The 12,686-nt window shown below is 37.9% G+C and overlaps 1 long non-coding RNA gene across 2 annotated transcripts; it reads right to left on the bottom strand.

Annotated features, from left to right (window-relative positions):
• Positions 1 to 593: 593 nt before the first annotated feature.
• On the bottom strand, positions 594 to 7,148 carry LOC121884571. Of its 2 annotated transcripts, none has more exons than XR_006092372.1 (3): positions 7,012 to 7,148; positions 5,630 to 5,713; positions 594 to 668 (listed from the first exon to the last, which is right to left on the bottom strand). It is a non-coding gene; the product is annotated as an uncharacterized LOC121884571 (long non-coding RNA). The 2 variants fall into 2 exon arrangements; XR_006092371.1 differs by having other exon boundaries at positions 598 to 675.
• Positions 7,149 to 12,686: the final 5,538 nt, after the last annotated feature.

The following is a 12,686-nucleotide window of genomic DNA, read 5'->3' as shown; positions in this document are numbered from 1 at the left end:
AATGTGATGATTCTCAGGCATTCTGAAGCATTATTTTCCTATGATTTCTTAGCAGAATTATGGAGGTTTATACAAGATGCACATCAGAGATAATGATATCCTTGGGAAGTGTAAGACATGCTGAACGATACTAATATATGTGATGTATGTGTGTTAAAATTTGACCGAGTTATGACTCTTTTAACTCAGATTCACCTCACGCTGTATCTCAGAACCGAGACTTGTGACCTGTATTTATAACCAGTAATAACAACCAAAAGTCAAGACAGAAAAACAGGAAATGAAACAAACTGCATAAGATCAATATTATGTAAAAAAAAGAAAAGAAAAGAAAAAAAAGACATTTTTAATGAGATGCGGGTCAAAATTTAATTGCACCTCCACAGTTGATACATGATGTACTTGTACAGCCTTCAAATGATGACATGAACTTCTTGTTTGGCAGTAAATGAGCTACAGCACAGTCTCAGTCCTTGGAGAACACATTAGATGCGTATTTCTGCTCCTGCAAGGCTTAATGGGGCTTGATGATAGTAATGCCTCATCTCAAGGTAGACCCGCATTTTTCAGTCAGTGTAAACAAGCTCACTGTATGACCTTCTGTATAATGACACCACAAGAGCTCGGAGAGGTTGGATATCCATCACCGGTCATTGTTTGCAGAGAATCTGGTGTCTGTAATACAAATAAATTGGTCGTGTAGAAGAAGAAGAAGTTTGCATCAAAAACAAGCAGGCGTTTATAATCATACAATTCATTTCCAATGGGGCATCGCAGCAATCAATACCTGTTATTCTCATGAACTCAACTACCCATCATTCACCCCGGACTCACCTCTTCTCCACGCTTTGAGATGGTGATCGATACATAACAGCATGTATTCTCATTAATAGTGATGTTTTATGTATCTGGCATGTTTTAAACTGAATGAACATGGTTATAGTCACTGGGAGATGTTGTTGTTGTTGTTGTTGTTGTGTGATCTCAGCTTTCACAAAAACTCACAAACTAAAAACATAGATGACGACTTCAAGCTCGGCTCAGTTCAGTCCAGCATAAAACTCAATTTAACAACATTTTAATTGAAGAAAAATCAGTTATGAGTTCAGTAACAGTTGAACAAAACAACACACAGCAATGAGTATTAAGTGTATTATTAACAACGTTGGGCAGTCATGTGATTACTTTTTCAGTGATGGGAATTACATTGTCTCTTACGGTTATTATTGATCTAATGTGTTTCAGCAACAAGGAAGTGATTTTTCCTTTCTACTTGCTGTCTACGCTGGATGTTTGGATGTCTTGTTGTGTACATTGACATCTGCTGTTTGTGATCACTTTGCACTTACATTTTATCAAATATCTGACCAGTTTTTATAAAATAATGTCCAGCGCAGAGGACCGGCAGAGCTGAAAGAACAGGAGAGACTTTATTCTACAGCAGTCTGACAAACATCGAGCTCTATATATATCGTTTCTGCTTCACAACACCGAGATCAGCTGCTCATATCACTGTTATAGTAGTCATGGCGGCTGCTCACAATGTGTTGGCATTTGTGTTTTATTATGTGTTTATAACAAAGTGTAAGTTTAAGTTTTCTAACATGCTCCAAAACACATGACAGCAAACGTAACTTTGTGCTGAAGATTGTCTTTTTAATCTTATATTTGTGGTGGATGTAGTTATATAGATCACATGACCTCCTCAAACATGAGGACATGTGTTCCCAACTTGAAATGTATCGTTGGCTGTGTGAACTAGAGATGTGCAGTATTTGTATTTGTATCTGTATTTGTTGAGGTAGCAAAATTATTTGTATTTGTATTTGAATAAAATTGGAAAGAGGCTTAAAAATCCTGTTTTTGTTTTTATTACGCTTTTAATTTTAGAAAATTAAAGTCCTACAATAAGTGTTCATAAATAAACTACCTTATGAAGGAGGTCCCTCTAACTAACAAACATTTTTTAAAATATTTGTATGAAACAAATATTCATAAAAAACACATTGTTTGTGCTTTGCTGAATAATGTATTTGTATTCGGGTACACCCCTAGTGTGAACCGATCAGGACTGAGACCTTTTCTTGTATTTTACTGTAGCAAGTAACAGCAACAGGAAGTTAAGAGAAAAGACAAAAACAAGAAATAGAACAAGTGAACAAAGGGGTCACATAAGGTCAGATGGTGGCTGACGGGTTCACACAGCCTGCTGGAAACACACATCCACGTGTTTGAGGAGGCCATGTTGCAGGTTACTTCATATATATAATAAGTTGTTACCATTGTTTAAACAAACGATCAGTAAACCAGATGGTTTTATTACTTTATTACATTTGTTTTGATTCCTACATCGCTTTTACATGTTTGTTTACATAGTTTTAATATTCAGTGTCACATGTTTTTTACTTTATTTTAATTTGACATGTTGTAATAGTTGTTTTTTAACCCTTGCATTGGTGTTTTTATGTAATAATTTTTAAGTGTTATTGCTATAATATTCTTTTATTTTCTGTAAAGCACTTTGAAGGCCTGAGTATGAAATGTGCTTTATATTAATAAAGTAGCTTTGCCTACTTTATTGATCATTTATCTGATTTATCAACATAAATTAAAACATCTTTTCACCCAACTATAAGTTGGAATAATTAGCTTGTGATACAATAAAAAAACTCATGAGGTTTGGATGAAAAAATATTATATTAACACGCATTTTGTTTTGATATATTGTTATTAACACATTCTGACCGTCCAGCATCACTATTATAACAGTAACTAACTGTCATAGTAGAAAGTCTTGTGTTCTTTCAGCTCTTTCAGTCCTTCACACTGGACATTATTTTATAAAACTGGTCAGATATTTGCTAAAATGTAGATACAAGCTGATCACAACAAGAAAATGTCGATGTGCTCAACGAGACGTATCCACACCTCCGGCGCAGGAGTGTGAGTACTTCCTCTCTGCTGAAACACACAAGGTCAATAAATATGTTGAAGCTAAGTGAATGCCTTGTTAAACATTTAGATCTCGTGTTAACGATGATTTGTTCAGACGGTTTCTCGTAGCTGCAGCCAAGAAACAATCCAAGGAAAAAAAATATCAGAGATGTATCTTTAACTGGCAGTAAAATGTTTTAGTGGGCCGAACGTCTCCGTGCTGCAGGTACAGGCTACCGATCAAACATCCCGGAGAGAAAAGAGAGCAGCGAGGCGGTTTAGCAGAGCTTTGAGACGTTTGCGAGGAATCAAGGATGTCTCAAAGTCAGAGTGCAGCCACGACGCTTGTTCATTAAAAGTGGGGAACTTTTTACAAGACTGCCTCTGGTACTTATCAACTGTAAAACATCCCGCTGGGTACATAGCTTTTATTGGAGAGGAGACAGTCGTATATCACCTCCCTTTAAACTCAAGCTCAGGGACGTGCCTCTGGGAAAAGCTTCTGTGTCACTGTGATTTGTGTCTCGCCACGGTTTATTTGCAGTAAGTGTGTGTTAGTTTTTTTTTTTTTTCCATGTGTCTTTGCTCTTGTATTACACAACAGGTTGTCACAGATGCTGGAGACAGATCCATAAATATCCTCTCTCTCTGTGCGTCTTCCACCTGAGCAAATAATTCATTGTGGAGCGGTGCATGCAGGTGATACTGGATAGATAACACACACACAGCTCATCTAGCGGATAAGTGTGTTTTTTAGTTTTTTTTTATTAAAATACATCAAACAAACATCTGTCTCATGACCCGAAGGATGACTCACAGTGGCTCCTTTACAACCAGCCTGGACCCTACAGAGCTCTGAGGGTTACTGGCTTCTTATTACTGGGAGGTTGCATCAGGGAACGGCCCTTTGATGCTTTAAGTGCTGTATTATTTACCCAGAGATGAGCATGAATGGTCAAGAAAAGAGCGAGAGAATTGTTTTATATTTAGATGAAAAGAAAACACATAAAGTCTGTATTCAAATAGGCTGCAACTGATGATTATAATGAAACTATTGCTTGGTCTGTTTTGCTTCCTCATTGAGTGATATTTTCTTTCTTTTCTTGATTTATCAAGTTGTTGTTGTTTGGTCCATAAAATTCAATCAGCAGCTCTCACGTCTCGAGGTTGAAGTGTTTTAAAAGTGCCGCCGACGGCCGCCAGCTCACACTCAAAACTTCCCTCTAGGAATACAAGTCAGTCATTTTTTTCAGCATGTCATTATGATCTCAATCTCTAAATTCAGGCCCTCTAATAAGTGCGCTCGTGGTCATTTTGGAAATTATTGCTCCATTAATAAGATTTTTTAGACTTATAATAGATTCTGTTCCCAGAGGCAGCGTTCAGTTTTTATGCTGCACTGAAGACTTTCCTGTTTCCAGCTGCCTATTTTTAAATCAAATAATTATTCATTTCTTACACTGCACTCTTAACTTTTATTCTTTTATTTTATACCTGTCTTATTCTGTTTTTAGTTTGTTCTTGTTCTCTATCCTCTTGGCTCTTTCATGACTTGTTAATTGTATTTAAATGTCTTTTTATAGTGTGTTTCTCAATGCTTTTAATCTGTTATGTAAAGCTCTCTGAATTGCCTTGTTGCTATAAAATAAACTTGCCTTTGATGTTTGCCATCATCATCATACTGACCATTAGAAGATCCCTTCATAACGCACTTACAGTGCAAGTGATGGAGGACAAAGTCCACAGCCCTCCTTCTGTACAAAAATCTGCTTAGAAGTAGATGTGAAGCTTATATTCAGCTTCAGCAGTCTGAGTTAGTCATATCAAGTGGATATCTGACACATTTACAGTCTTTTTAGCATCAAATTCCCTCTTTGTGTTTCCTCGGACAGTGTTTCCCTGTTGAGCTGTGGAAGTATAGTAACAAAAAGAGAGACTTTGGCACTAAAAAGACTGTAACGTTGAAAGATATCTACTTGATTTGACTCATTTGGACGCTGAAGCTTCATATTAGCTTCAGATAAACTTTTAAGGATTGTGGATTTTGCCATCACTTCCATTGTAAGAGCATTATGAAGGTTGTTTTAGGACAGACTTGGAAAAATTGTGAACTCGTCCTTTAAGATTTGAACTAATTGAAAGGGTAAGAAAATACATCATGTGAATAAAAGTCCTCACAAATATAGAACTACAAACGTGTGTGTTGTGCGTTTGTTCTGAATGCCTGATGGTCTTTAATAAAACAAACCCAGCTGATTGTGAGGGCCATCTGAGTAACTGATCAGTGTGTGTGTGTGTGTGTGTTGCCAAACTTTCCTTAAAAGGGGCAAAATAAATAACATTATATTTGCTGTTTTTGCTGTAGACGCTGGCAGAGCTGCTGCCCTGCCATGATATAATGAGTAATACCTGGCACTGTTAGACCAGCACACACACGCACACACACACACACACACACACACACACACACACACACAGAGCACAAGCCATCCATTTTAATTACAGCTCCATTGTTGTGGTGACGGTTTGGGAATGAAGTGTTGTGATCAACAGGTTGTTGTTGTTTTCCTGACTGGTCTTTAAGATTCTCCGCACGTCTTCGGAGAGTCGATGTGTCAGAAACAGATGGTATAACTGCATTGATGAACTCACTCCTCAGATTTAAATAATGCAGGTCAAGAATACTTTGACAAACCTCTTGATCCATCATCACCTCTGTCCACTATAGCGAGGTTTCCGTCTGAATTTAGGACAAATTTTAACAGAATTTCCAGAAAATCTGCAAAAGAAACTTTGAATTAATTCATGTTTCCATCCATTGTTGTTTTTGTTTCACCAGGATGAATTTGGTGCTATTTTTTCCAGTCGGTGCCATTAAATCATTAGAGAAGATGATGTCATTAAAAGAGTGACAGTCAAAGCTCAAACGATGGAAAACATGATGGAAATATGACATTTCTGTTTGTTTCATATATTAATTTGAGGAGCGTTACAGTTGCCACGTTTCCATTGCACTTTGTTACATTTTGCTTGTATTGATATGCCACCTATTAGACCTCAGCCAGACATAAATACTTTTTTGTGATATTTTTGGGGGGATTTTCTGCATTCCCACTCAGGTTTTTTGCAAATGCAAATAAAAACAGGTGGATGGAAACACACCTAGTCATTCTAGTTTGCACTGGTGAGTATTAATTGTGATAAATGTGTTAGAGAAAGTGATGATATTTGTGAAATCAAGTTAGAATTTAACAGCAAATGTATCCACATCTCATACTGAACATATCAGTGTGCATGTGTCGTCACAAGAGCAACAGATAACGTCAATGATCCATCAGACACTTTTTACTAAAAAACAGGGAGTTCAACATTTGTTTACAAAATGTAAAAATGTATGTTTTCAAACTGAATGCTCCTTTTCAAGAGCAAGGTCAACACAGAAGAAGAGATACTGCTGGACTTCCTGCAAGCAGATGGCCGCCCACCAAGAGCCGGGTTCTGCTTGAGGTTTCTACCCGTTAAAGGGGAGTTTTTCCTTACCGCTGTCGCCAAGTGCTGCTCATGGGGGAATTGTTGGGTCTCTGTAAATTACGGTACAGTCTAGACCTGCTCTGTGTGAAAAGTGCCCTGAGATGACTTTTGTTGTGATTTGGCGCTATATAAATAAAAATTGATTGATTGATTGATTGACCTTTCAGCAAGAGTTGTCTGATGAATTACCACTGAAAATTAGGTTCTGGTCACAGTTTGGGCCCAAAATCACACAATGTAAAGAGGCTTTTACATAGAGAGAATTCTGATTAACCATTGTTGTGAAGATCAGTCCAAAAGAACATCATAATACAGAAATAGATTAATCAATAGATATATTAAGTTTACAACATGATCTAATCTGGTGTTGAGCCCATAAGGTGTTGAGGTGGTGGATCCAGAATGATTCCTGTCAAAGTGACTTTGAACGTCTATGTAACGGATGAAATGGGGTAAGAATTCATATTTCTACATCTGATGTTACTATGATTAAGCCAGACAACATGCAGCAAACACCTGCACAAAACAGAGACGCCATGTTCAGACCTGATAAAGAGCAGCAGATGTTGGTGGACCTCAGAAGGACAGTTGGTCTTCTGGAGAGAGAGAGATCGTAACAACCACACCGCAGCCAGACATCTTAACGTGGTCTGCAGTGGAGAAAAAGGGTCCTCATGATTAGAGCTTACCATCTCCCCTGGGAAGTACGCAGAGCTGGCAGCGGAGTGCCAAGACGCGGCTGGAAGGCCAGGATCTACCCTGTAGAGGTTGGATGCCGGGGCTTCGTCAGCAAAGCAGAAGTTCAGCTGCTCCAAAGTGCTGACGTGATTAAACTTATGGAAGGAGCTCAGAGAGGAGGCAGAGAAAGCTACCGGCTGGGGCTTCGGAGGATCTTTGGGGATCAACACACCTGTAAAGGCAGCTGCAGCAGCTGACCTGAGGGCACCGGCGGAGGTGCAACCGGCTGAAATATTGAAGCAGGAAGTAACATCTCACCTGTACAATGACCTGATGCTCTACTATATGTGTTTTCAGTTCCCTGATAGTTTTACCCACATATAGAGCTCCACCGATTATTTTCTCTATTCATCATTTTACTGTAAAATGTCAGAAAATTGTGAAGAATGCCTGTTATAATCTCCCAGAGTGAAAGGTTGTTTTGATCCACAGTCCAAAATCCAAATATATTCAATTTACTATCACATTTAACAAAGAAAAGCATAAAATTACCACATTTTAGAAGCTGAAACCAACTAATGTTTGGAATTTCTGCATTAAAATTGACAATAATTCGATTATCTAAATAGTTTTGAGCCAGTTAATCATCTATCAATCGACTAATCGACTAACTGTTGCAGCTCTACCCACATATTGATTGTGTTGAACTCAGGTGTACCTTTGTAACTTGCTGATTATGGATTAGTAGCAGGTGTGTGATGTGTGGAACTATGAAGCTGTATCTGACTGAAACACTGGTTTCTATCATAAAATCACTGGAGCTCAGTGTGCGGTCGTCTTCCCTTTGATACATGCTGCAACTTTAAGCAACACGTTGCTAACGTCGTGCGGGCTGAACTTTAATTCCATCAGCTCCGTATCAGACTGTAAAGTCTCCCGAGGCTCTGGATGAAATGTCAATTAAATATCAGGGAGACATCAGTTTCCCGCTGACCGTAATACTCCCTCTGAGCCTCATCTATCATACAGACGCAGCAAACTGAGAGAGCAACAGCTGGCGGACAGATATTACAGCGATCTGTTTCCACTCCTGAGAGAAGAGACTGGAGGGATGAAGTAACACACACCGTCGTTATGGTGAATTATTTGGGTGAAGACAGTCAGTCGCAGATAACGACAGCGACAGGAGTGGAGGGTTAACACTTTAAATTCAGTTTTACTCACTTCATGTTTTATATGTGGATACAGTCTTTACCTTCTAGTGATACTGTAGCACCTGCACACACACACACACACACACACACACACACACACACACACACACACAGTATATTCTGAACACACAAACAGAAACTCCATAAATGAGCTTTTACTGACATCCTGTGGAAAATTCTCACCATTACACCAACTAAAACACAAGAAGAAGAATGACATTTTCTTTTCCTTTTATTCTAAGAATTAAACAAATGTTATACACACATATATATACTGTATATATAAATGTTTCAAAATGTTAAGACTTGGTCTCAACTCTCGTATTATTTAACAGGGCCAGAGAATATCTCCTGACCCAGCAGAAGTGTATTAATCCACATTTCGGTGCTCTAGTGAGTATTTACAGCAGCAGGACGATGTATAAAATCTAAATAAACAGAATAGACAGTGTGTGTGTTCCTGATAATAAAGGAACATGTCACCCGATGCAAAGGTCCTCTGACTTTGTTTCTAGCGTCAACATGATGCTGATATTTGAGGTTTTGAATATCTATATTGAATATCCAAATGACAGATATTGGCTGGATGATTAGATTCTGTACAGACATTCATGTTCACCTCCAGATGAATTGTAATAACTCATAGATCCTCTCCAGACATAAATAAATATTTGCTCGGAATATTTTTTTTTTTTTAATTAATGGTTTTTCCACCAAAAGAAAAAATTAAAAAAATCAATGACCTTGTTATAAAATCTTGAAATTACTTTTCTCTCATTAAAAAAATCCAGCATATATGAATGTGAATATTTTTCTTTTTTACCATTTTATTTATTCTGTTTCAAAATAAAATTAAAAAAAAACCAAAAAAAAGATGAAATAAAACTTTGGACAAACTTACTTACTTTATACTTTATGATGGATCAGATTCTCATATGGAAGAATGCAGCCATGGGGCTCTTTTTCAGGAAGTTAATAGATGGTGTCGACATCTTTTCAAAGACTTTGAATTTTCCATTTAATGTTAATTTTTCTGTAGATAGCGAGCTTGACAGAGTTTTTAGCCATTGGCTAAAGACAGAAATGGCTGTAGTGGATTTTTCCAGCACACAGTATATTTGGTGTGCAGATAACAAATATATATATATATATATATATATATATACATATACATATCTTCTCATGACTTACAGGAGGAAATAAACCAAGTAAACATAGCTGGAGGCACTTTTATAACAGGATGTTCCCATGAACAGTGATATGACGTCCCTTTATCTCCTTCACGTTTAATGATCTGGGATGTTTGTACTGGTAATACAGGTTCTCAGTTTAAGTTTGAACCTGGTATCGATAGTTAAAACAAATGTTTCCACTCTGCCTTTATTATTTCTTCTCCCAACATCATCACTCCAAGTTATTATGCCAATATTCTTCATTTCAAAAGTTTTCCTGCTGGACACAAGATGTCTCTTACTTCACTGTGAAGTCTATTCTCAGTGTTTGTGCACCGGAGGCTTCAAGTTTCCACGTGAGCTGAGCCGATGTGAAACACAGACGAGGCAGGAGGTCTGGAGACAGAGACAGAAATAAGTATTAGGCAAAGACTGAAGACTGACGGAACAGTAACAAGAATCAAAAAAGGCTGGAAACGTGACTGAGTGCATGGACAGAGCTCTATCTGGTGACCTGGTGGAGTCTGAACCGGGTATTTATGACAGAGTTAATCATGATGAGTGTCAGCTGGTTGCCACACATACACACACACACACACACACACACACACACACACACACACACACACACACACACACACACAAGGAGAGAGAGTGGCTGCAGGCTAGGTGGAGGACAACATCCAAGTGAAGGGACAAGAAGAGACACATAATAATGATAACAACAACGACAATAACTAGAAATGCATTTCCTGCAGAAAATACGTGTGAATGCTGACAGCTGAAATAACTTGCAAAGCATTGCTGCAAATACAACACACTTGTTCAGCATCCCCACCTGTACAACTTTGCAGAATTTGGTTACCCTGATATATCACATTTAAGAGATATGGCAGTTAATCAGTAGTATGGTGGTGTTTTACTCATGACCACAGGGTGGAGCTATTGGTGCCATGATTCAGTATGTTTTATTACAGACAACAGAATAGCAGAAATATGTTATAATGTTACTTCACTGTGTGCACTGGGGCGTTATGTACGACATTCCCAAATTTGGTTGAAATCCAATTTAACGCTGAAGAGTTCAGGCCCGTTAAGGGCGTCATCCACACCTTCAAAAGTTTGGCAACCAATTACAGACAAACAGTAAGTGACACCCAGAAATGAACTCATAAGTTTTGCGCGGGTTCATCTAAATATAGTATTTACCAAGTTTGGTGAAGTTTAGATTAAACGTGCCAACAGAAGCAAAAAATCCTAAATGGCGGAGAATATTTCCAAGTGCAAATGGACGTTGTCTATATCAGTTGAATCAGCAATGTCCAAGAAACACACTGTGCAAATATAGTTTTGATACACCTCACAGTTCATGAGTTATGTAAAACATGTAATAACTGACCACACGGTGGCGCTACTGGCCCCATGTTTAAATATGTCAAGTATTTCCACATGGGATACCTGTCCATGTCATATAAATACTTTAGCACTTTTAGTTTTTGAGATACCAACTTGCAAACATTCCTCCCACAGACTTCCTGTCATGGACTCTGTGTTTTTGTACTTTGTGTTTTGGGGTTTTTGGTTTTGTTTGTTGCAGATGAGAGATTGTAGTCTTGCTTGAGTATTTGAGTTGTATTCATGTTTATTCTGTGGTGAAGAGTTTTGTTTTTTGTGTTTTTTACTGTGTTCCCTCCTATGTTCCTGTGCTTGTTTTGCCCATCTACACCCCTGCCCTGTATCATAAATAAACCTTTGAAGAACATTTGGGCCGTATATTTTTGAGAAGCACGCACTTCTCAGGGTTGACCTACAGTATTACATACACAACCATAATGACACTCACACAGTTTAGACATGGGGATGAAAGGACTGTTTAGTACAACCCCAAAAGTTAAGAGATATTACAGCTCCATAATGTAAAACTGCCTGTTCCCTTTTACTCAGCATCTACTGATCAGTCTGTCTCTCACCTCTCATCTCCCTCATTTGGTGGTTCACTGTCTCATATGAATAGATCACAGGCAAAAAGCAAATCTCATTATTTGCATGTAATACAATTAAAAAAATAATAAATTAAATTGAATTAAATCCGAAAGGATTTTGGGTCAAAAAGACAATTGATGAAATAGGAAACAAGAAAAATGAAACATTTCTGCAACCCTTTCTGGCTTTGTACAATTATTTGCTGTTTTACTGTGAAATAGAGTTTGACCTTTGAAGGAAGCTTTGCCAGAGTGTCAAGGAAGGTGATAAGAGACAAAGACGACCAAGTCAAAACAAGCAAAATCAAACTTACCTTCACACATCAACACTGACGTCCTCTTTCATTTCTGCTCTCTCTCAAACCATCAACTCTCCCGTTAAATAGACCCTCCGATCTATCAAGGAAGAACCATATTTCTATCAGGGGTGTCCTTTCCCTGATACCAACAACTGGTGTATGACAGTGTCACTTGTATCAGTTAACATTGTTTACACACACATCAACCAGACCATATAGTCCTTACCATAAACCAAAATAAGTACAAAAAACATAAATACAAAACCAAACATTTAACTAAAAAAAATAAATCCCCCTACACTTGGTATGACCCATGACATCACTGGCAAGATCTTAAAATCAGGAAGTGGTTCAGTGCCTCCCCCTCATGTCTCCTGGACAGCATGGCGGGTGTACGGTAAGTTACAACATCAGCGTGTTAGCATGCTGTTGTTAGCATTTAGCTAATAGCCGCTAGCAACTGGCAGTAGCTTGTAAGCAGCACAGAGGAATAAGATATATCAGGCAAAAAATCCTTGTTAGTAGGTCAGGGTTTGTTATTTGTTAACATTAGATAATAACAAACTTATCATTTGATAAAATAAAAACAATTTAAAATGTCATAACAGGTGTTAGCAAAGATGTTAGCAAAATCCTGAACATACAGATGAAAAGTGTTTAATGCTACAGGAGTGATTCCATAAGTTTCAGGTGATGTTTTAATACTTTTTCTCCACCATGAAAACAGCTTTTATAGCTGACAACAGCTTCTTTCTCACACAGATGATGAACTTTTCTTGAATATGGCTGAATACTCTTCTTCTTCTTCCATGTACAGTAAACTTGACATCAATCATTGTAGCTGAAATAAAGGTGACCACCTGCTGTTCCACCCCC

The sequence above is a fragment of the Thunnus maccoyii genome, chromosome 18 (assembly GCF_910596095.1).
Source record: "Thunnus maccoyii chromosome 18, fThuMac1.1, whole genome shotgun sequence".
NCBI classification, from domain to species: domain Eukaryota; kingdom Metazoa; phylum Chordata; class Actinopteri; order Scombriformes; family Scombridae; genus Thunnus; species Thunnus maccoyii.
The sequence above is the reverse complement of the archived record's forward strand: the minus strand, read 5'-3'. Positions and strand labels throughout refer to the sequence as shown.